We start from the raw sequence: 24,240 nt of genomic DNA, 5'->3' as shown, positions 1-24,240 counted from the left end.
GTGCTGCCCGTCAGCTCACTAAACATCACAGGCCCCCCTTGAGAACCCAAAACAAGCCTGGTATCCTCCCTCTGGGGCATGCATATATGAACACACAGGCCCAGAGGGGGCTTCCCAGACCCCTAGAAGCTGCTTGGTCCGTCTTCAACCCCTGCCTAGGAGTCCCTGTCTCAGCGGCTGGGGACCCAGCTATGTCTCCTCTGTACCCCCACCCTTCGGGGTTGTGCTTGGCCACCATTGCCTTTGGATACTGCATGACACGTGTTCCATCTTCCCTGGGAAAGCGAGCTTCTCCAGCCAGGTCCTCAGCTCTGCAATCTACTAGCCCAATCTGTTACGCTTGACATGGAGAAGGGAGAGGAAGAGAGCTAAATTCTACTTGGGCTGTGCTGGTGCCAAGCTCTGTGCTTGGAAGCTTGCCTGGGCACCCCACCTGTGCCATCTCACTTAATGACTTGGAACTCTCCCCCAGCCCATCAGCATTCCGGTTCAGAGCCTGTAGCCCCAGCCTCCGCTGCACACCAGGTTGCTCCACAGAGCAGCTTCTTGCACTTGCTCTCTCCCTTCTTTCCTGAGGTGCCCCTCTTCCCCCTGCCCACCTTGTATTTTTTACTGTTTATGAAGCACAGCTCAAAACCCACCCTCACCTGCGAGTCCTCTTTCCCCTCCTCATCATACCCATCTCTTCTTTCCTGGCCCTGACGTTTCTCTGTGTCACTTTTTATATTTATTTTATAATTGTTGGTGTGCAGGTAACATTGAGAATAGTTCAAAGATCAGCTTCTGCTCCTGCATTAGAATCCAGATTCCTGGCCGGGCGTGGTGGCTCATGCCTGTATCCCAACACTTTGGGAGGCCAAGGTGGGTGGATCACCTGAGATCAGGAGTTCGAGACCAGTCTGGCCAACATGGTGGAACCCCATCTCTATTAAAAATACAAAAATTAGCTGGATTCAGTGGCGTGCACCTGTAGTCCCAGCTACTCAGGAGGCTGAGGCTGGGGATTTGCTTGAACCGGAGAGGCGGAGGTTGCAGTGAGCCAAGATCGTGCCACTGCACTCCAGCCTGGGTGACAGAGTGAGACTCCATCTAAAAAAAAAAAAAATCCAGATTCCTGAAAGCCCGGCTCACAATTCCAGCTCTTTGGCATCCTGTACTGTGCACCTTATGGGGTCCTCTGTGCCTGCTGAAGACTCACTGCCCTCTGCCTCTGACATCTATCTTGTCTGCTAGGACACTGGTGATGGTAGAGCTCCCACATCACCACCGTTTGGATGAGAACCTTCTCACCTGCACTCCATGGGGAAATTAGATGTCTGTGTCTCTGTGTCATGCTCAGAAGGGCTTCTGTGTCTCGGCTCCAATTAGGAGTGGGCTTGTTTGGGCCGGACCTGGAGGGGTCTAGCTGAATGTTTAGCTCAGGGGACCTGGCTGCCATAGCCTCTCCACGTCCTGCTGCCATTGTAAGAGTGTCCTGATTTTCTGTTCGTTTTCTTTCCCTGACACTGAGGAGTTGGTGCAGACACAGGGAAGACATGAGGTAGAGACCCCAGCATCACTGTACGTTGTAAAAGGGAAATGAGCCCGTAGAAGACTGTGGCGTCCCTGTGCCCTGGGCTCCTGCACGGTCTTTGAGCCCATTGCAGTTCTCATCTGACCTGTGCTTTAGACCGTCCCAATCTGCAACGTAAAGGCTGCCAATCCAATCACTGAGCTGCCTCGTGGCACGTGGATATTGGCAGTGGCATGGGGGCTTCTAGGATCTGCTCTATTGGGACCCTCGGGCCTCTATGAATGGCTCCAGGCGGAACCACCAGTTACATTTAGGATCCAGTGTTGCCATGACGGAGCTTTTGGCAGAATGTGCTGGACTCTGAATATGCAGAGAAGGTGGCTTCTCAGGAGGCTGAAGAATCTGTTTTCCCCCTACCTGTTAGTGACGGTGAGAGTCGGACTCTGATTCTGAGACCTAGAACAGCCCCTCAAAGTTGTTTTTGCTGCAAATAGCGGCAGTTCTGCTCCAAGGTTTTAGGGGGAAGACAGACTGACACGGAGAGCAGGCGGGCAGGGCTCCCGCATTGAGGTGCCTGGTTTTAGTCGAAGGCTCTATTGGCAATGCCCAGAGGGTGGTGAGCAGCCACTCTCCAAACAGAATGTGGGGACAGACTCGTGGTTTCGTTGCAAAGGATTTTGGAGAGATGGGAGGCAGTAGGGCTGGTTAGATATGGGCAGGGTTTGCCAAGGGAGGGCAGGTATAGGGAGTTCCCTGCTGGGAAGCGTTTAAAATAGCACTGATTCTCACAGAACCAAAGGCCGTTAATGAGGGCTACTGCCTGAAGGCAGGAAATGACCATATGGGCATTCTTCAGTCTGTGACCCAAGCGGCACGACCTGGGATCCTGCTGCATGGCCAAGGTGTTCAGATCTGTCTCTGGCAGAGGCTGCCGGCACTGGTAGGGGTCTGGACTGCCAGCAATGCCCCTCTGGTCCTGGGAGGTCCCTCTGGTGGCTTGGGATCGGGGTCAGTACCAAGAGGGGCTCCATGCAGGAGTGAATTCCAGTCATTCCCTCCAGGAGACACACCAGCAGTGGTCAGGAAGCAAGTCCACCACAGGCTTCTGGAAAGGTCTCTAGTCTCAGGAGACACCAGCCACTCAAGCCTCCTGCATGCCACCAAAGAAGATAAGCTGGCCCAGAGAAGACCAGCAAACTGGACAAGACCAGCAGCCCAGACATAGACCAGCAGCCTGGACAAGACCAGCAGCCCAGACATAGACCAGCAGCCCGGACAGGACCAGCAGCCCGGATAAGACCAGCAGCCCGGACAAGACTAGCAGCCTGGACAAGAACAGCTGGCCCAGCAGCCTAGACAAGACCAGCAGCCTAGACAAGACCAGCAGCCCGGACAAGACCAGCAGCCCGGACAAGACCAGCAGCCTGGACAAGACCGACAGCCCGGACAAGACCAACAGCCCAGACAAGACCAGCAGCCCGGACAAGACCAACCAACCCAGGCTGCTCTTGGAGGGGGTTCTCTCAGGATGCTCAGGCTGAAAGGAGGCCAGTTGGTCTTCAGCTTTGAGCCAGAACCCAGGCGGAGCCCTGGATCATCACCACTCCGGCAGCCCAAGTGGGACCTCCTGGGACAGGGCTTCATCTCCGCACCTGCAGGAGCCCCCTTTCTGCCTCTTTCCTTTCTCTGCATCTCCTACCTTCCTCGCCTCTTCCTTTCTGCTGTGGATCACTGAGCCCCTGGGTCCCCTACTTCTTGGTGATACAGCGCATCACCTTCCCGGCTCCAATATGTCAAAACTTTGTAACAGGAAAGAAAAGCAGGAAAAATCGTCTGGGAAGTAGGTCACCTAAAAAACAACCACCTGACTATAATGAAATCCGCTTTTCCAGTGGGCTGCCTCTGGGAAAGCCACATCCGGTGCTGGCTTCCCTTCCCTCCGCTCACCCTCATGCCTTCCCTCCTTCCACAGTCAAATTTCTTTCCTTTTTTTTTTTTTATTTAAGTTTTTGGGTCCATGTGCACAACGTGCAGGTTAGTTACATATGTATATATGCGCCATGTTGGTGTGCTGCACCCAGTAACTCATCATTTAACATTAGGTATATCTCCAAATGCTATCCCTCCCCCGCTCCCCTTTTTTTTTTTTTTTTTTTTGAGATGGAGTCTCACTCTGTCACCCAGGCTGGAGTGCAGTGGTGCAATCCTGGCTCACTGCAAGCTCTGCCTCCCAGGTTCACACCATTCTCCTGCCTCAGCCTCCCAAGTAGCTGGGACTACGGGCACCCGCCACCACACCCAGCTAATTTTTTTTATATTTTTAGTAGAGACGGGGTTTCACCATGTTAGCCAGGATGGTCTAGATCTCCTGACCTCGTGATCCGCCTGCCTCAGCCTCCCAATGTTCTGGGATTACAGGCGTGAGCCACCGCGCCTGGCCCCACAGTCAAATTTCAACATCCAACTCTTAGTATGAAATTTGCCAGTAAAACCTCTCATTCGCAAATCATGAAACCCTCACCACTATGGTATGGCTCAGACCGTTGCTCAACTGCGTTGCTGAGAGGGGAAGCCACGTGGTGTGGGGGGTGATGGCTATGAAGATAAAGTGGGGAGATTTGCTGCTGTTTGTATTTCCCAGACCTCCCCAGCTCCTCTGCCCCCAGCAGTTTCATCTCCTGGGTTTTGTCTCAGCAGCATCCTCCGTGCTGGAGTTTTGGGTGAAGCACACAGACCTCCTTCTCCTCTTCCCTCCTTGCTGGACTTCTTGGCCACTGGCTGAGCAAACACCACCTGGAGCATCCAGATCTTCAGGCCCAAAATGCTCCTGTTCCACTCATGATAGGAATCAGCCATCGCCATGGCAAGGACTCCAGCTGACACCTCCCCGGATGTAAGCTCTGTCTACTCAGCAACTTTGTCAGCAGCAGCCAGGCAGTTTAGGAGATGAGGCCTCAGTAACGAGGGGCTGGAGGTTTTTCCCAACCTACAGACAATTTTTTTAAAGGGGGTAAAGACATTTCTAGAAATGACAAAGCGGCAAGCTTAACTTCCATTCCTAGAAAAATAATCATGAAACCAACAACTCAAGATAGGGAAGTTAGCATGTTACTTGAGAATTGTCCTGCTCACATAAAGAACAAGATTTGCCAGCCAGATCGAATCTCTTTCCCTGCCGAGGGACGGCCCAGGTAGACGAGGTGGCACCCTGAGGTTCACCTTGGCCTCATTGAAGATTGCAACTCTTTTTTTTTTTTTTTTAAGATTGTGATTCTTACATAGCAAGTGCCTAAAGTACCTACTAGTTACCTGGAAAGCAGCTAGTTAATTAGTGAAAGTCAGAGTTTAGGGATTCCTTGCCAATTTGCAGACAATTTCAAGTCTGTGTTTGTCCCCTTTGAGTTTGAGACCACGTCCAGGGGAGAAACATCCCCTTCACTAGAAGGCCCTGCCACGGGCATCGGTGCTGCCACCAGTGCCTGCTGAGGACTCAATTGCCAGCAGAACCCTCCAGGGTGGACCCAAACCACTAGCCTCTGTGTGGAAGCCAGATGTGCTCACCCTGAGCCCCACAGGTGAACCCCGGTGAGGCTGAACCCGCGGGGGCTTCACCAGCTCAAATCTGCGTCATTGTTCTGCGGTCCCTGTGGGTCTGAGCCAAGGCCATTGGCCTGACTGCAGAATCAATAGCAACTTCCTTATGGCCGTTCTGTTTGAAAAGAAACATCTAAAATTTGATGTATTGGGTCTGGTTTGGTGGAAAGAGTGCAGACTTTGGAATACGAATGAACTGGGTCTGCAATTTCAGCTGGGCCATATGCTGACTGTGTGGCCTTGAGAAAGTGGCGATTGGAGCCTGCACCTCTTTGTCTGAATGAGGGGTGTGGCTGTGGGGGAGATGGGAGGAGTGTTCCATGAGGGAGCATATAGGAAATGCCAGCTCCTTGTCGGTCTTCATGGAGGGTCAGCTCCTTTCTTTGAAGGATGTGTATGTGCACGTGTCTGTGCACATCTGTGTGTGTGTCTGCGTGCACGTGTACATTTGCGAGTGAGTGTGCATATCTTGTGTGCAGGCATATGTGCACCTGTGTGTGTTTAGCCTGGGTAATCAGGCAGTTGGAAGCTAGGGCTGCCAAATAAAAATACAGGGTGACTGGTTAAATGTGAATATCAGATAAGCAATGAAAAATTAATATAAGTACTTCCCAAATATTGCACGGTATGAACTTATACTAAAACAACGAAAACATTATCTGTTATCTGAAATTTCTAATTTAACTGCATATCCAGGAGTTTTATTTCCTAAATGTGGAAACTGTCACTGGAATGAGGTTTGCTATTTTGGCTGTAAGATTAGGCCCACAAAACCAGATGGGCAGGGGTCTGGGGCCGTGGTGGCCTTGTGGGGAGGGGCTCTGGGAGGAAGGACACAGGCTGTGTGGCCCAGGCTCCTCATGTTGCCATTTTGCTCAAGACCTCCCTTCCCTTTCTCACGTTTGGAGCTCCTTCCATTGCATTGAGCAGAGCTATGAGCTGCCCACATGCTGAGCAACAGTCCCTGGCTGGGAGCACAGGTGGTAGCCATAGCCCCTGCCCAAGGGGGGCTGCCCACAACTCTGATGGGCCCTGAGTGTACTGAGCTGAACAGCACTGACCACAGCCTGCTGGCCTGGCCCCATCTACTTGCTGGCCTGGGCTTGGGGTAGTGTTCTCTGGAAAATTCTCTGTTTGTTTCATGGGTGACGTTCGATCTTCCCGAAACAGGACCCTGCAGAGTTCAGAGCAACTGCCAGACAGTCACAAAGCCACTGCATAGCCTCGTCCTCAGCTCCAGCCCATCCACCCTCCACCATCACCAGCCACCCCTTCTCCTCTTCCCCTCTTCCCCTCTTCCGCGCAGCCTCTCCCGCCCTCTCCAATTTTTACTTGGCAAATTATACCCTGGTGCTCCCAGCCTGCTCAGTGGGTGCTGTCAAGCCTTGGCAGATTCCAGTGCCAGCAGCAGGGGGCACATACACTTGCAAAGGGGAACTAATAGGAAATGAAATAGCTTTCCTCCCCCAAAGACCCCTCCCAGAGCTGCCGGCGGACCCACCCCTTGCGGAGTGAATTGTTTCCAATCCAATCTCGTGTTTATTGAAATTTCCTCCAGGGTTAGCTCGGGAGGCCTCTCCCCAGCCCTTTCTGCGTGGCCTTATTTACCAGAATCCCCTCGGCGCGCCATTTAAGCGTCTCCATTAACATTTCCTGCATCTTGCTCATTGCAAGCAAGGCCCTCAGAGACCCCCAGGGTGGCGGCACGGCGGCAGCCCGCAGAAACGCCAGGCTTATTTTAATTGGTTTGAAACTGTCGCTGTCGACCACAGAGGGGTCCCTTTCCTTGAGTAATGACCTAGAATTTGATCATGCGGCTTTTATGAGCTTGTAACACTGAAAGTGTAACCGTGTGAGATCAAAGCAAGGACCAGGGTACACATCTGTCTGGCTGCAGTGGCCAGCAAGTGTGAAGGCGCAGCCTGGGTAACATCGCTCTTCCCCCACCCCTGCAGGTCCCATCTGTAGGGGGATGGGAGAGGTGGCTCTTTTCACGTCCCCTCTGACTTCCTTGTCAGCCTGCATTTGGTGGCGTGAGAAGAAGAGGGAAAAGCCACCTCTGCATCCAGCAACTTCTGGCCTCCTTCTCAGTATGGAGAATGCTTTGCTCAGAAGACCAGGGTCTGGGTCCCCAGAGAGAAGGATGCAGGGGAGCCTAGCTCCTGGAGACACGGATGGTCTAGGGTCTGGAGGCCATCACTAGGGATGAAATGGCTTTTGCTTCGTCTTGGGAAGTGGCTCCCTCCGGAATCACTCCATCGTGTACATCATCCATTTACTTGGTCGTCAGGCCACCAGCCGATGAGATTCTATAGAGCCACTAATCATAGAAAACACTGTGCTTTGACACCAGCTTTGTGTCACGCATGTATAATCAGGGTCTCTCACTCCTGCAGCAGGCCATCAATCTAACCATGCTCATCTCAAAAAATTTTTGGAGAATTTTTATAATTGAGGTAAAAGATAAATATCTCTATCTTCCTCTACCTGCAATTAACAATAACTAACACTTTGTTCTCTTGCATTAGTCTTAAAAAAAAAAAAAAAAAAAAAAAGGAAGCATCACAGACAAAGTCCAAGTCCCCTCCAGCACACCCAGCTCCATTCCCCTCCCCTACACCCAGAGGCCGCTCTGAGCATCGATTTGGCATCTATTATTTCTGTCCCTTGAAAAAAACGTTTATACACCCATGTAAGCGTGGACCAGAGCTCACACTGTTTTATGTCTTCTTCAAATGCACATGCATGGCCTCTTCCTGCAACTTGCCTCTTTGACTGAACATGGTTTCTGCAGCTTGGGTGTGTTTCTGATATGTGCCTTTTATCTACTGTAGAGAATCTGACTTAGAAACCTGCCGCATTTTCTTTGTCCACTCTTTCATTCATGAAACTCCCAGTGGTTTGCAAAGTGCAGCTATTTCAGAGAATGCCGAGTGAGAATCTTGGTGGCTGCCTCCTGTCTCAGGCATGTACCTGGCTGCGAGTGGCCGATCTTGTCTGGGTCCTGCGAGGGCATCTGTACCTGCCTGTCCCACCAGCTCCATATGCGATCTCAGTCTCCTCCCAGCATCACTGACGCTGAGGCTGATCGTTCTTACTGTGCCCATGAGAGAGCCCAGCTCTGGTGTGTTGTGTTTGTTGGAGCTGCCTGACTGCCATGCCTCTCTCCTCTGCTTCTCGGCAGGTTTGGGGGTCCTGCACACTCCCAGGGAGCCGCGGTTACCCCAGCTCCTACTTTCTCACTTGGGAAAGCAGGCTGCACCTCAGAAAGATTTAGAGCAAAACATAAAGCCCTTTTAGTAAAAAAAAAAAAGAGTGACCTATTCAGAAACTTTTGGGCTTTCTAGTTAGACCCCGTTGTCTGTAGCCCCCTCCGTGAATGATCATGAGCCTGTGACTGAAACACCATGTAGGGGCTGTGACCACTCGCTGCCCTCTGAGGCTACCTGGCTACCTGAGCCCCCAGGCTGGTTTGCAGGACCACGGACCCTCCCAGCAGTTGCGGGCAATAGCCAGACACGCAAGTGAGGATGAACAGCCTCCCTCTTTTCAGAGGCTGAAGGTATTTGGTGCGGCCACACAGTAGCTCCTGGAGGTGGGAGGACAGGCAGGGGAGCCTCTTGTCTTGGGGGAGTTGTGGGCTCAAGACCTGGGCTCTGAAACTTGGGAGCAAGTGGCCCCCCCAGGCAGAGATGCTGCTGCCCCAGGAGCCTTGCTGGGAGGTCGGGGCTGAAGCCACAGCCCCCAAGGATCTGGGGGTGGGAAGGGGAGGCTCTGAGCAAGGGGTACCCATGACAGAGCACAGGCCTGGCCTTGCCTCACTTTATCTCCAGGAAGAAAAGATGAGGCCCCGCCCCACCCATCTCTCCCTTGCTCCCCTGAGTGTGTTAGTTACTGGAATCTCGTCAGGATTGTAGGGGTTCTGTGGCTGCTCCCCTACACTGACCGGAGCCCTGGATGGTTGGGCCTGGGACCTGCAGGGGGGTCTGGGGTGAGACCTCAGGGTGGAAACAGGTAAACAGGCCCAGCGCAGCTTGACTAAATGAATGAGTACATGAATGAGTGAGTGAAGAAGTGAGGCATGGACCCAGGCTGCTATATTCACTGTGCTTCACTGGGAGGTGAGGCATGGACCCAGGCCGCTATATTCACTGTGCTTCACTGGGAGGTCCGTGCTCTGGATGTTTGTGAGGACATCCGTCCCATCTTTGGCACTTCACTAAGAAAGCCCCTGGAGCCAGGTCGAGCCTCCCCCAGCCCTGCCTGCCCTATCCCTTTGATAATTCCCACCCCAGTGGGGTATGCAAGAGCCTGGAAGGTGCCAGAAGCAAGGGGGGCAGCTATTAAAGAGTTCACATTACAGATGGGGAAACTGAGTCCGCAGCTGGCTGACCTTAGTGAGAGCGAGAGCAATGTAGAGATGCCGCGCTGAGCTCTCGAGCCAGATGCCCTGGGTTTGGGTCCCAGCTCTGCCGGCATGCAGGCTGTGTGCCTTGGAGTGGACTCTCCCAGCATCTTACATCTCAGCTTCCTCCTAGGGTCACTGGAAGGGTTAATGAGTTACACTGCAGAAAGGGCTTCCCTCAGTCCCAGTGTGGCCCTGCAGCCCTGTCTAAGCTGCCTGTCCTTTCTCTCCCACTCCCGCCAGCTCTCTCCCCCTCGAGGAGACTACAGCAGCCACAGAGAGCTTCCCCTCCATCCTCACGTGTGCTCAGGCCGAGGAAGACCTGCGGGCAGCAGCAGCACAGTTTATTAAGCCAATAAAATCTTAAGTGCATGAGCTCCAGAGACCCCGAGGTCTTTTTATGTGCATGAAAGAGCTGGAGGGTTTCCTGGGCCTGAGTCTTTCTTACTGCTTGGAACAGGTGGGTGTACAGCAGTCTGCCATCTCCCTTGTGTCCGCTTCCCAGGAAGGCACCTGTCACCTGACAGCCAGCCCTGCCACCTGCCCCCACCTTGGGGACCCTGGTCTGGTCTGGCCTAGTATCCTCCCTCGGACGTTCCGAGAGCACAGGACAGAGCCCGGCAGACTCATGCTCCTGCGCTCGCAGTGTGTCTGGTGGCCTGCCTCCTGCCTACCACACCTCATCCCATCACAAGTGCTCAGACCACAGCCCCTTCCTCATCTCTGCTGTACCCTAGAAAGGTGGGTCAGGCTGTGGCTTGCTGCCATGGGCTCTCTATCTCATTGAGAATCTCCCTTTGCCCTCTATTTTTTTTTTTTAATCTGCTCTTTTCCTTGTCTCTCCCCCTGCCTGCTCCCCTTTTCTTCCCAGCCCTCTTCTTTGTCTCCTGAAACTTCTCCTGGTGTGCCTAATTCCTGGAGGCTGCAGAGGCTTTGGAGATGCAGCCCCACCTCGCTGTGCACACACAACCCTGAGAATTGATTCAGAAAACGATTAGTTACAGTACGGTAGCGCTGCTAACTGTGGCATTTTGCTTTGCAGTTATTGATACATCATCAGAATTGAGAAGCGATAGTTAGGAAGGGGGAGGAGAAGGGAGAGGGCAGATGCCTGTCCTGAAATGTCAGCTCTGATGGGGAGGGATTTTCAGGCCCGAGCTGAGGCTGGCACCTGGGTTGTCCTCATCACAGCCGCGCCTGACCTTACATTCAGGAGGGCCGGTTTGTTCCACGTTCATGAGAGTGTGGTCCTTGCCCCCAAGCAGACATGAGGCTTTGGGCTGCCTCCTTCCTGTTCCCCGTTTCTGCCATCACGGGGGCACTGCTTCCCACTCCACCAGCCAGAACTGTGTGCTGGGCAGAGCATAGGGTGGTGGGATGTCTGGTTCTGTTGATGGACAGGGTCAGCTCCAGGAGCCCAATCTGGGAGAGACCCCAGAGGGCCTGACCCAGGGTCCTCCAGGTAAACAAAGTCAACAGGACCTAGGTAGGTAGGTAGGTAGGTGATTGATTGACTGATTGATGATTGACAGATAGGACAGACAGATTTTAAGGAATTAGGTCATGTTATTGCGAAGGCTGCCAAATCTGAACTCTGTAGGATGGGTGGACAGGCTGGAACCTCAGGCAGGAATTGGTGCTGTAGTTTTTTGGTTTGTTTGTTTGCTTTTTCGGAGATGGAGTCTCGCTCTTCTTACCCAGGCTAGAGTGCAATGGTGTGATCTTGGCTCACTGCAACCTCTACCTCCCAGGTTTGAGTGATTCTCCTGCCTCAGCCTCCCGGGTAGCTGGAACTACAGGTGCCCACCAACATGCCTAGCTAATTTTTGTATTTTTAATAGAGACGGGGTTTTGCTATGTTGGCCAGGCTGGTGATGAACTCCTGACCTCCGGTAATCTACCCGCCTTGGCCTCCCAAAGTGCTGGGATTGCAGGCATGAGCTACCATGCCTGGCTGGTGCTGCAGTCTTGAGGCAGAATGTTTTTCCCCAGGTAACCTTAGTTTTGGCTGTTAAGGCCTTTCAACTGACTGGATGAAGCCTTTTGACTGACTGGATGAAGCCCACCCACCCACATTAAGAAAGGCCATATCCTGTGCTGAAATCAATTGATTTTAGACATTAGCCACAGTTACCAAGTACCACCCCAGCAACACCTAGGTTTGTGCTGGACTGAATCCCAGGGGACGAGAGCCTGGCCAAGTGGACACATAACACTGACCATCAAATGCCCCAAGACCCCAAGAACTGATGACCAGGGTTCAATGGATGGGCCTAGAGGGCAGTGAACTCCTGGAAACAGCAATGTTCTGTGTGTTATGGAAAATGGGCTCTTAACTTGCATTAGATGTTTAATGCCGAGGCAGCTCTGGGGGGTGACTTGTCTGTGCTACCGGTGAGCAACAGAGCGGTGCTCCCTCCACAGAAAGGCCCGGGCAGAGGCTGGGGAATGCGGGAGGAGGGTGGAGGTCCTTCTCCTCTGTGAGCCTGCAGGAGCTCCACCTCCCTGACAGGACAGGACCCTTGGCAGGGGGGAAATGGGCAGCCACTGCTGACTGTCCTGGAAGCAGGATGGGGCTGGGGGGCGGGTAGGAGAGAAAAGAGAGGGGTGGGAGGGGCCCATGGGAGCCTCTGCTGGGAGGAGTGCAGAAAAATGTCTACAGGAACCTCAAGCTTGGTGACAGATTGCTCTGGGGACACAGAGGAGGTCTCGCCCCGGCCTGGGCAGGCTGGCGGGGCTAAGGTTTGCACCAGTCACAGGGTGAGGACCCTGGGAAGGAGGTAAAACTGACTGTGAAGGGCCTGGACCCCCAGGCTCAGGAATCTGGACTTAACCCCCAGGCCTTGAGGGGAGCTTCAAGGGATTTTAAACAACTTTGTGCTTTAAAAATCTACTCTAGGGATAGGGTAGGGAATGCATGTTATGGAGGCCATGCTACAGGCAGGGAGTGCAAATAGGAGTTGGAATACCACGTCCAGGGTAGCTGTGCATTCACACATTTTCCCTGAGCGCCTGCAGCTTGCCAGGCCCTGCTCCGGTAGGGAGACCACGCAGCAGCTCCACGTGTCCTAGGGAAACTTCCGTTTTAGGGTGTTGTGCACAAATGAAGACAATGACGGCGCTACTTTATGACTGTGGGGTATAAAGAACTACTTGAGACTGGGTAACTTATAAAGGAAAGAGCTTTCACTGACTCACCGTTCCTCATGTCTGGGGAACTTACAATCATGGCGGAAGGTGAAGGGGAAGCGAGGTGCGTCTTACATGGTGGCAGGAGACGAGAGTGAGGGGGGATCTGCCAACCACTTTTAAACCATCAGATCTCATGAGAACAGCATGGGGGAAACTGCCCCCATAATCTAGTCACCTCCCACCGTGTCCCTCCCTCAACACGTGGGGATTACAATTCGAGATGAGACTTGGGTGGGGACACAGAGCCAAACCATATTATGGTGTGACAGGCCATGAGCAGATGCGGCAGGTGATGGGGCAGGGGCTTCCCATACGATGGTCGGGGGCTTCTCCGAGGGGAGGCCTGAACATGCAGATGTCACCGAACACCTGGAGGAGGGGACAACATGTGCAAGGACCCTGAGGTCAAATCCAACCAGAAGGCCCCGTGGGTGGGGCAGAGGGAGCAAGGAGCAGGTGTGAGAAGCAGCGGGGGGGCGGGGCACATGCAGGAGATGGGGCAGTGCCCACGGGGCCGGAACCAAGGGGTGGGAGAGGAAGGCTCAGGAGAGGTGGAGGGAGGAAGAGTCCAAAGTTTCAGCAGAGACCCCGATCATGTGACACCCCCTTCCTGCTCTATCTGCCTTCCTCCTTCCTATGCAAAATCTACTCTCAGGTGCTTTGAGGAATACAAGCCACGTGAGGCTCTGTCTTAGTGGGCTGGGGCTGCTATAACAAGATGTCATAGACTGGGTGGCTTAAACAACAAATATTTAATTTTTTTTTTTTGAGACAGAGTCTTGCTCTGTTGTCCAGGCTGGGGTGCAGTGGTGTGATCTCAGCTCGCTGCAATCTCTGCCTCCCAGGTTCAAGCAATTCTCTTGTCTCAGACTCCCTAGTAGCTGGGACTCACCACACTCAGCTAACTTTTGTATTTTTAGTAGAGATGGGGTTTCACAATTTTGGTCAGACTGGTCTCGAACTCCTGGCCTCCAGTGATGCCCCCGCCTCTGCTTCCCAAAGTGCTGGGATTACAGGCATGAGCCACCGCAACCGGTCCAACAAACATTTACTTCTTACAGTTGTGGAGACTGGGAAATCCAAGATCCAGGTGCCAGCAGATCTGGTGTATTGTCACAGGGGGTTGGGGGTGGGTGGGTGGAGAGAGAGGAGACAGACACAGACAGACACTCTTATGAGGGCACTCATCCCATTCAGACAGCCACACCCTCATGACTTTATAACCCCCCCAAAGGCCCCACCTTCAAATACCATCACATTCGGCCTTTGAGGGAACAGAAACACTCGGACCATGACAGACTCAGTCCCTGCTCACAGCCAACACAGATCGGCAGAGTGAGCCGCTAAGAGGCAGAAAAGCCAGGTGCCCCCTTGACATTGCCCCCACCCAGGGTCTAGCAGGGAGGCCTGGTGGCCAGAGGCCTTCACACTGTCAACCCCAGAGAAGCCTAAGACCAAGAAGGAGAATTCGCGGCTGCTCGTGGTTACACTGCTGGGGTCTGATGAGAAAACAGCCTTACTTCCCATCGAGGGCCTAGCTAGGCTGCAAGTGCAAACCACGAGGGCTGCTCAACCCACGCCGGCCGTTACAATTTCCTCTAGGATGCAGCCCAGCACCCGGGAGCTGGGCCTGGTAATGGGGCTGGTGCTGAGGATTCATCCCCAAGGAGGCTCTGCTGGCATGAGAGAAACCTGGGGCCCGTCTTGGGGACAGGCGACTGGGCCATTCCCCTGTCAGTCCAAACTCCAGCCTGACCCCATCACCTGCTGGCACTCTCCCCTCTGACCCCAGCTTCGGTTTTGATACCGTGAGTCTCACCTACAATATCCAGGGCTGCAGAGCTAGGAGGATCTTCTACCCGTGAGGTGGTGGACAGGGACACCTTCTTACAGCTTCTCCCAGCCTAACACATTCCTGTTTGTATCGTTCAAAAGACACAGTTCCCGTGACACTCTGTCCTGTAATATTTTCAATCAAGAGTGCGGGAGAGCGTGCGTCTGATGCACTCTAGATATTCAGAGATTGAAAACCGTTCTGTTCTCTTGTTTTCTTTTTGAAATGCAGCGTGAAGTCAGAACAGCCAGAGGAAATTCTGCCACCATTTTCCTGGAGCTGGTCTGCAGCCCCTCCAGCTGGGAACCTGCTCCTGGAGTCATCCCTCTGCAAGCAGGTATGAACCAACCTCTCTACACAATGCTTTCTGCTCCCCCTGAGCTGGTTCTCAGATGGGGGCTTCTCCCAGGCCTCGGGGTGGCCCACCGCCATGAGGGGCGATGCGTGAGGGTGTCTGCAGGGGCACCGTTGGTCTGCAGAGAGGAGGGTCCCCACCATGGGGTTCCCTAACTCCTCTGTGCTTTTTACCCGCCCTTCCCCAGTCCCCTCACTAAAATGCAAATCAGCAAGTGTATAATAGATAATTAATAGACAGATCAGCCAGCAAGGGAGGTAAGTAGATAAATAATTTTAATTATCCTTGAGTTGCCCATAAATTCCCTCACTGCCTTTTTATTAAACTCTCTGTTTACAGGAGTCATTTATATTGCGTGTCATTTTGCCTCCCCTGCCTCCTGGGTGGCCCCCACCGGGGCTGACCTAGGGTGGAACAGCACTGTGTGACCGCAAGATCTCCCGGTGGAGCTCGTCCCGGGCACAGGTGTCAAAAAGCTTTGCCCAAGTGGCCAGCTGGATGGCAACAGGGCGGACGCACGCGGCTCACGTGAGGCCTTCCTTCTGCGTCCCGAGGTGGCCGCAGCCTATATTTAGGCCTGAGTCGGAAACCTTTATTATACTTGGCACCTGTGCTGTAGGTATGAGCTCATTCTTCTCCCCGGGGATGGCCTTAGCCTATTAATAGCCTTGGCTGAGGTTCCCTCCTTGCTCCGAGTGCCAAGAGAGAAAGTGGGTTAATAAATATCAAAGAAAACTCCCTCAGAGGGCCTGGGGCCAGACTCTCCAAGAGTCGTGGATGTCGGGCCCCAGACCAGGAGAGGGGTTCCCTTTTCCCCCAGCCTCTCATCTTCCTCCTGACAGAGGCCCAATGCCCAGGCTGGCAGGTCTGAGGATCAGGCATGGCAAAGCTCTCCCAGGTGCCCATGGAGCTGGGGGTGGAGGAAGGCACCCGGCACGGGAGGCCTAGGAGGTTGGCTCAGGTGGGGCTGTTGGTATCTGGGCAGCCGAGAGAGGGAGGTAGGCAGGGCACCCTGGACCTTCTGGCACCTTCCTTCTTGCCTGCATCCTCTCACGTCCTTCTGCCGACTCAGCAGCATGGAAGGGAAAGGGAGGAAGTGGCCTCGGAATGGCCCCTGAGGAAGACCCCACCCTCATCCTCTCCCAGGCCTGGAGGCTGCGGCAGGAATTGTTTAGCCTGAGTTGGAAACAGTAAGAGAAGGGAGCCCCAGGAACAAAGCAGGGAGAGGAGGGGCGCTCCTGAGGGCAGGTGTGCCAGGGTGGGCTGGCAGCAGGCTCTGTTGCACTGATTCACACGATCAGCCGAATTCCAAGAGAGTCACATGCATGCGGGCCGTAGCTGGCATTCTGCATGGATGTGTGAGCCGCTCTGGCCTGGCGCGTTGTCAGCTAGCACTGCTGAGTGCCTTGGGTTGGGGAAATGTCTCACAGCTCCGTCTCGTTTACTTTCCGCCGTTGCCGTGCATGGGTGCTCTTAGCAGGGCTTGGGGAGGTCACGGCCACCCAGCTGAGAACTGGCAGAGCTGAGGCTCAGGCGGGGGTTATCTGGCCACAGCAGCCACCGCCTGCAGGCCTCAGGTCAGGATGTTTTCTGCAGAGCAGAAACAGCTAGATTCCGTCTGTGCTTTCTGGCTTTCACCCGCTGGACATAAAGGCAGACTGTGGATACTGCTGCTTTTATGAAACTCGACCCTAGCTGAGCTCTAGCATGGCAGCCAGTGACGGCAGACTCTGAGCAGACTCCAGCCACTGGCTCCCACAGCCGCTACCCAGGGCTGTACACTAGAGGCTACGGCAGGTCAGCCCTGGACAGTTAGTCAGGTTGTGCACTCTCTGCTGGTTGTTCTGCTCTCCTTGGAGGGAGGCTGGCTGCCCACAGCAGAGAGGGAATTCAGGCTGAGCAAACAGAAAGTCCTTTTTAAGTTTCATTCAATGCAATTAAAGTCTGAAAAATGGCCCAGCGGAGGCTCCCTGCCCTTTCAGGAGTTTGTTCAGCTCAGAGCTGTGCAGCTGGTCCAGCCCCCGCCCCAGCCCACACAGGCTATGTGGGAGGAAGATGCAGGGCCAAAGGACAGGCAGAAAGATCTGACTATGACTTCCCCAAAGTCTTTCTCCCCTGTTCAGGGGCTCGCTGGAGGGGGCGGCCGAGCCCATTTCATGTCTGTCTGTCCAGAGGAGGCAGACGAGGGGGCGGGGCTCTGCCCTGCTTTGGGAAATGGAGGCAGAAACACGTGGCTCTGAAACCAAAGAGCAAGCCCCACTGGGACAGCTGTGTGTCGTCTTGATTTTTCTGATTATTTGGTGGACCTTTTTAGGGTTTCTTATCTGATTCTGTTCTGGGGAGTTGGGTGGGTGGAAAAGAAAAACATAATGATTGAAAGGCAGGATGAAACTAATCCCAGTAATAGCTATGACAGCAGGGCTTGGCCGGCCGCAGGGCTCCAAGCCCCCTGCCCCCACCTCTCCCTTTCCCCCCCACACAGGCAAGAACCCTTTACTGGCTCTGCTTCATCTGCCTGATCTTCAGGAACTGAGCCACCTGGGGCCACCATCCGAGGGGTTGATGATTGACTAAAAATAGCCAGAGCTGTGCTTCCTGCCCTGGCCAGGCGGCAGCACACCCACCCTGCCGAAACAGCATCCTCTGAGAGCAGGGCCACAGCGGAGTCCACCCGGCCCTCTAAGCAAAGGGCTCAGGATAGCATCCGTGGAAAATTGTGGAATGCCCCAGTGTGAGACATGGTGGCGGGGAGGGGCCAAGTGAAGGAGGTGAGAGATTTGTCTCCCACAGACACAAACAGGTGTAAGAGAGACTCTGCCTCGAGAACACCGCACCCGTGTCACGGCCAGCTCTCCCTCATGTAACCCAACAGCCACCAGCACCTTCCAAGAATCTTAGAGTTGGAACCAAGAACAGAGGCCCCGGGTTTGACTTCCATCCTCTTTTATTCTAATCCCATCATCTTCCCTCCCCTGGGGTTAGGAGGGTCTGGGGACCTTCAGCAAGATCAATAATTTTCTTTTTCAATTAAAGTCAGGACAGTATCTTTTTATTATTACATAAGCAATAGATGTTTTTGTGGAAAATACAGACAAGAAAAACAAAGAAGTAACAATCTGTCAGAAATAACCGCAGCTCACACCTCGGTGCATGTGTGATGTGTGTGTGATCTTCCAGCAATTTTTTTAACACATAAGAGTATGAAAATCCTTCTGCAAAAGCAGGATCGTGCTATATATATTTATATATATATATACATATATATCAAAATATATATGTACATATATGCATATATTTACATTATATAGAAATATATGTACATATATACATATATATTTACGTGTGTATATATATGCATATATATTTTTTGTTTTGTAACCTGTTGTTGCTAGACAGTATTTTCAGGAACATATTTATAGGTTGCTATTAACCTCATTCTTCATGATTGAATATCATTCCGTTGCATAGAAAAACCATAACCAGTCCCTCAAGCCTGTTTGCAAGTACTAAGACAGGCATTAGCCACCGACTGTATTTCCAAAACTCTATGCTATACTCTAAGAAACTAGAAGATTAATTTTCCAAACAGGAATTAGGAAATGATTATTCACATTATAAAGGAGTCTGCAAACATACACTCGAAAGAGCTCCTTTGAGAAATGGGCTCCCTGGGGCATTAACTTCCTATAATGGTAAAACCCCAAGTCGCAGGCAGCTCCATAGCGGGTGGTCCATGTGGCTTCATGTTCCTTCCCTCATGGAGGTCCTTCCCAGGTCCTCCAGGTGCATGTGTGGCCAAGTACACACATGCACACACACACACACACAGGCAGACATGCACACGTGCATACAAACACATGTACACTGTGTACCGCACATGCAGGTACATACACACACATACGTGCACCTAGTGTGTGGAAGCTTCTCTTCATTGTCAGCAGGAAGGTGATGTTAATTAATTCATTATTAATCACATCTATTTATCAGATGGTCTGCCCCTAGCAACCATTCCTGGGGAATAAACTATCATTTCTCTCTAAAAGATAAAGGGAAATAGATGTTGATGAATCTGGGCAGGTCAGTGCCCACAGCCCACGTGACTCATTATTTCAGGAGGCAAGCAGGCAAAGCTCAGAAGAGAAAATGCTCAGGGGACTTTTAATAAAATCAGGTTTAAAAGAGACCCAAATCCCTGGCCTGAAGGTTAGAGTCTGCAGGCTCCGCACCTGAGGGGGCACAAGGTGGTGAGCATCTTTGCCCTAACAAGTCCAGCTGAAGACCCCTGAGACCCCCACTTCCCCAAGACCACTCAGAGGATGCTGCCCACAGGCGAAGCGTTTGTGTGTATATTTATGCAACCATATACCACATAATCAGTAAACATATTTCTGGTATATTTATATTCAATTTCAGGTATACATATTTCTAAAATAATTTGGTGAATTAAAAATCATAGCATAAATGGACTATTTGAGACAAGACCTCGTTCTGTCACACAGGCTGGAGTACAGTGGTGTGATTAAGGCTTACTACAGCCTCTACCCCCAGGCCCAAGCGATCCTCCTACCTCAGTCTCCCAAGTAGCTGGGACCACAGATGCACACCATCAAAACCAGCTAATTTTTAAAAAATTTTTTTTGTAGAGATGAGGTCTCACTATGTTGCACAAGCCAGCCTCCAACTCTTAGGCTCAAGAAATCCTCAGCCTTACATACCCAAAGTGCTGGGATTACAGGCGTAAGCCTCCATGCCCAGCCAAAATGGACCTTTTAAAGTGAACAACTCAGTGGCATTGAGTACATTCACCACCTCTGTCTATTTCCAAAACATTTCCTTCACTCCAAAGTTAAGCCCCTTACTTGGGAATATTTTAAATATTTTTTTAAAGGCGTCCCAACTACCACCAGCCAAAAACTTTGCAAAACAAGCCAAGTTCAATGGTATATGAAGCCTGGGACTTGGTATCATTCATTCATTCACTCACTCATTTCTTTCACTATGTATTTTTTTTCTTTTTTCTTTTTTTTTTGAGACAGAGTTTTGCTCTTGTTGCCCAGGCTGGAGTGCAATGGCACGATCCCGGGTTCAAGCGATTCTCCTGCCTCAGCCTCCCAAACAGCTGGGATTACAGGCGCCTGCCACCACACCCGGCTAATTTTTTGTATTTTTAGTAGAGGAGGGGTTTCACCATGTTGGCCAGGCTGGTCTCAAATTCCTGACCTCAGGGGATCCACCCGCCTCGGCCTCCCAAAGTGCTGAGATTACAGGCGTGAGCCACCGCACCCAGCCAACACCGTCTATTTCTGTAGTGCTTGCCAGGAACCAGAAACATCTGGTTGGAACCCTGGCTCCGTCTTATTAGTGAGCGATCCTGGATTGTGTACTTAACTTCTAGGCCTTGGTTTCTTATCCATGAAATGGGACAATAATATGCTTCTTGAAGGGCTGTTGATGGAAGGGGAGGGATATTTATTTATTGTGTGTGAAGGAATCAGCACAGTGCCCAGCACGCAGTGAGAGCTCAGTGGGTGCAAATGTCTGTTCACATTGTTTTTCATTATATTAGAATACATAGAGCAAAAGCTGACTTCTTGACCATCTTTAGTTCAGTGGTATAAGTGCATTTACATTGTTGTGCAAACATCACCACCCTCTGTCTCCTGAACTCTTCATCTTGCAAAGCTGAAACTCTGTTCCCATTAAATAATACCCCACCAATTTAGAAATCACCCCCCTCCCCCAGTCCCTAGCAGTCTCCATCCTGCGTTCCATCTCTGTGAATCGGATGACTCTAGGGACCTCACATGAGTGGGATCACACAGTATTTGTCCCTTTGAGTCTGGCTTATTTCACTCAGCATAAGATCTTCGGGGCTCATCCGCGTTGTGGCATGTGTCAGGAGTTCTGTCCTTTTTAAGGCCCTATAGTTTCCAATGTATGGGTGGGGGAACCACATTCTGCTTCTTCGTCCATCCCTTGTTGGACACCTGGGCTGCTGCCCCCTTTTGGCCACTGGGAGTAGTGCTGCTGCGGGTGGGTCTGCATTGTCATGACTGTTGACACTGTGTGATGGAAGATAGACTGACTAGGAAACTCGCTTTCCAGGGAGGTGCTCCTCCCCTGCTTTCTTACACGTAAAGGCAGAGCCTGTGACACTGGCCTGCGGATGGCCTTTAGATGAGCAGGGCAGGAGCCTTGTCAGGGCGATCCTGAGTGCCAGAATGTTTGGAGTACACCTCTGTGGTCTCAGTCTTGAAAACACACATGCCACTGAGGCAATGTTTCCCCTGGCGCTGCACAAGGCTTATCAGAGCTGCATCACCCTGGGAGACTTTGTCTTCTATTAGCCGCTCACTCCAGAGGGGTTCCAAGTACGGGTGTGTCCCAGATAGACAACTCGCGGCCCCAGAGGGCTGGGCCTATTAAAGGGCTTGGTCCACATGTGCAAAGTCCTTCTTGACATAATGGGCTGGGACCCAGAAAGTCCCATACATTAAGTGGGCTGGGACCCAGAGAGTGGCCTCTGAGGCTCTCCCAGGCCCATCCCAGCAGGGGAGCATCTCCTAGCCAGAGGCTTCTCCCTGGGGCCTACGTATGTTAAAACTACCGAGGTGCAGGGATTGGGAAGGGGTGATCTGGTGGCCCACAAGATTTCAGGAGGTGACGGTGAGGAAAAAGGGCATGTTCTCCCAAAGTCAAGGCCGGAGTCAGGGCCCTGCGTCAGCCCTAGCAGCCATGCCTCCCCTGTTTGGGACTTTGTTTATAAAAGCTTTGTGGCCTCCTAAGGAAGAATTTTCTGAAAAGGAAACACTGGAATGTCCATTTTCTCCCAAGACCCATTCATCTCTTCTAGAAGCTTAAAATACAAGTGCAGCCCCGGGTGCCTCACCAAGGTCTCCGGTGCAGAGGCACGGGGTCACGTCTGGGTGTCCCCCAGAGTCTCGAAACGTCGGCTTGGAAACTAGATCCCCTGGGGAGTTCATCACATCGGGCAAAACAACAATAATAGTCACAGCAATATCATCTTTATCCGAAATGGTCTCTCCATCAGTTCCGGTAGAACACGCCAGTCCACGTTGCCCCGGCCTCCTGGTTCTGTCACTGACTGTCTGGTAGATCTTTCTGTTGTTCACGTTTATGCTTATTTAACCCACACAGATTCTCCCCTCCTCCAGGGTTTTCTCCCAAAGTCTATGTCTCTATTTCATTTTTATTGAGAAATCAAAGAGATTTTTTTTAAATCGGGGCTGCAATTTAGCAGGATCACATCTCCCCACTTCGGATGGAATCACCCACTTTCCTTTCTGATTCTTCCCATCTCTGCTGGATTCTGGGTGCTTCCCAGGGCAATATTGAATGCTTGGGATCCATATCAATTTCTGGGGGCTGCAATAACACAGCACAGACAGGGTGGCCCCAGCAATGGAAATTTCTTCTCTTGTGGCTCCGGAGGCTGGAAGTCCAAGATCAAAGTGTCACAGTGGCTCATGCCTGTAATCCCAGCACTTTTGGAGGATAAGGCGGGCGGATCACTTGAGGTCAAGAGTTTGAGACCAGCCTGGCCAACATGGCAAAACACCATCTCTACTAAAAATACAAAAGTTAGCCGGGTGTGCTGGCAGGTGCCTGTAAGCCCAGCCACTCGGGAGGCTGAGGCAGGAGAATTAGTGGAACCTGGGAGGCGGAGGTTGCAGTGAGCCGAGATCACGCCACTGCACTCCAGCCTGGGCCACAGAGCAAGACACTGTCTCCAAAAAATAAATAAATAAATAAAGTGTCGGCACATTCCTTTGGAGGCCCGTATGGGGTATTGAGAAGCTGGTTAAACAGAGATGCTGGAGGCGGGGATGTAGCCGCTCCCCTTGGCATGTAGATGCCATCTTCTCCGTGTCCTTATGTGGCCATACCTCTGTTTGCATCTGTCATAATCTCCTCTTCAGGAGACCAGTCACTTTGGATTAGGACTCACCCTAATTGACTCAGTTTAGCCAAATTACCCCTTCAAAGTCCATATCTCTAAACACGGTTGTCCATTGGTATCCTCAGGGGGTTAGTTCCAAAAACCCCACGGTCTGACGATGCTCAAACCCCTGGTATGAAATGGCGCGGCCTCTGCATGTAACCCACGTGCATCCTCCAGTATCCTGGAGATCACCTCTAGGTGACGCACAAGGCCTCATACAATGTAGATGCCACGAAAATAGCGATGACACTGTATTTTTTCACTTCTGTTATTTGTATTGTTGTATCATTATCTTTATTTATTTTTCTAATACTTTTGATCTGTGGTTGGTTTAATCCATGGATGCAGAACTCTAAGATCCAGAGGGCTGCCTGTACAGTCCCATTTTAAGGAACTAGTGGTTAGGACTTCAACATAGGAATTTTGAGGGGACAAAACTCAGGCCCTAACAGAGCCTGACGCCATCCGGGGTTGTGTCTGGGTGTGCTGGGCAGGGTTTGCCAGGTTTGCTTTCAGGAATGGGACCCGCCCTCACATCCTGCCCTCTCTGGCCTCTGTTTTGCCAGCACCGAGATACCACACCTGGCCTCTTATTTATTAGTTCATTTCCCATGTCCCTCCCATATTTCCGAGGCCAGCCGCATCTGCCGCCAGGGAGGATTTCAGCAATGCTGAATCCAAACAAACCTCTCCAGTTACAGACTCTCGCCCTCCCGCCTCCCAGCCTCGCATCAGCAGGCTGCCGCCTGGTGCCGCCACCCAGACCTGATCGATCGTGCCACCAGCACAGTCCGTTTGCTGCTGTCTTGTCCTGCCATCAAGGTCAACATCACTCACATCCAGCAGCAGTGGCGTGTTGCAGTGATGCCCGCACCACAGCCCTCCACCCTCTTCCACTTCATTTGTTGAAAAACCACTCCAGCTCTCCCACCACTCCTGACACCTCAAACTCAGGGTGTGTAAGTGGGGGCAGTGTCAAGAGGTGGGGCCCCCAACTTCCCCAGCTGGACGCTGCCTGCGAGACGACCCTCGGATCTCAGGGGGCACCTTCTGACACATCACTGGCCTGAGATGGCTTCCTCGGCAGGTTCTGGGGCTGCAATGCCCTGCTGTTCTCCTGGTGTGCTGCGTTCCACCAAGCATTGACTTGGCGACCTGGTGGCCGCAGAATCTTTCTGACCCTCTCCATCAAGTGAAGCGTTGGCTTGCTGATCGCTGTACCCTTGGTCATGCTGCATATTGGCCTGGAAAACCCTTGTTAGTCAAAAGTTGCTTGTCTTCTGATATTTAATCCAGGTGTCCTCTCCCGGAGAAGCTAGCCACAACTCTCCCAGTGCCGCCTCTGTGCTTTCTGTGCTCACCCATCATGAAGCCAGCCTATGCC

General features: G+C 52.2%; 1 long non-coding RNA gene across 1 annotated transcript in view; it reads left to right on the top strand.

The window, feature by feature from the left end:
* LOC134760504 (uncharacterized) overlaps positions 1-24,240 on the top strand; it is a 381,036-nt gene that overhangs the window by 291,784 nt on the left and 65,012 nt on the right. The window contains exon 3 of the long non-coding RNA XR_010138022.1: positions 14,770-14,875. This is a non-coding gene — a long non-coding RNA (uncharacterized LOC134760504). The remainder of the gene's footprint in view (positions 1-14,769; positions 14,876-24,240) is intronic.

Source organism: Pongo abelii, chromosome 19 (genome assembly GCF_028885655.2).
Source record: "Pongo abelii isolate AG06213 chromosome 19, NHGRI_mPonAbe1-v2.0_pri, whole genome shotgun sequence".
NCBI classification, from domain to species: domain Eukaryota; kingdom Metazoa; phylum Chordata; class Mammalia; order Primates; family Hominidae; genus Pongo; species Pongo abelii.
The sequence above is the reverse complement of the archived record's forward strand: the minus strand, read 5'-3'. Positions and strand labels throughout refer to the sequence as shown.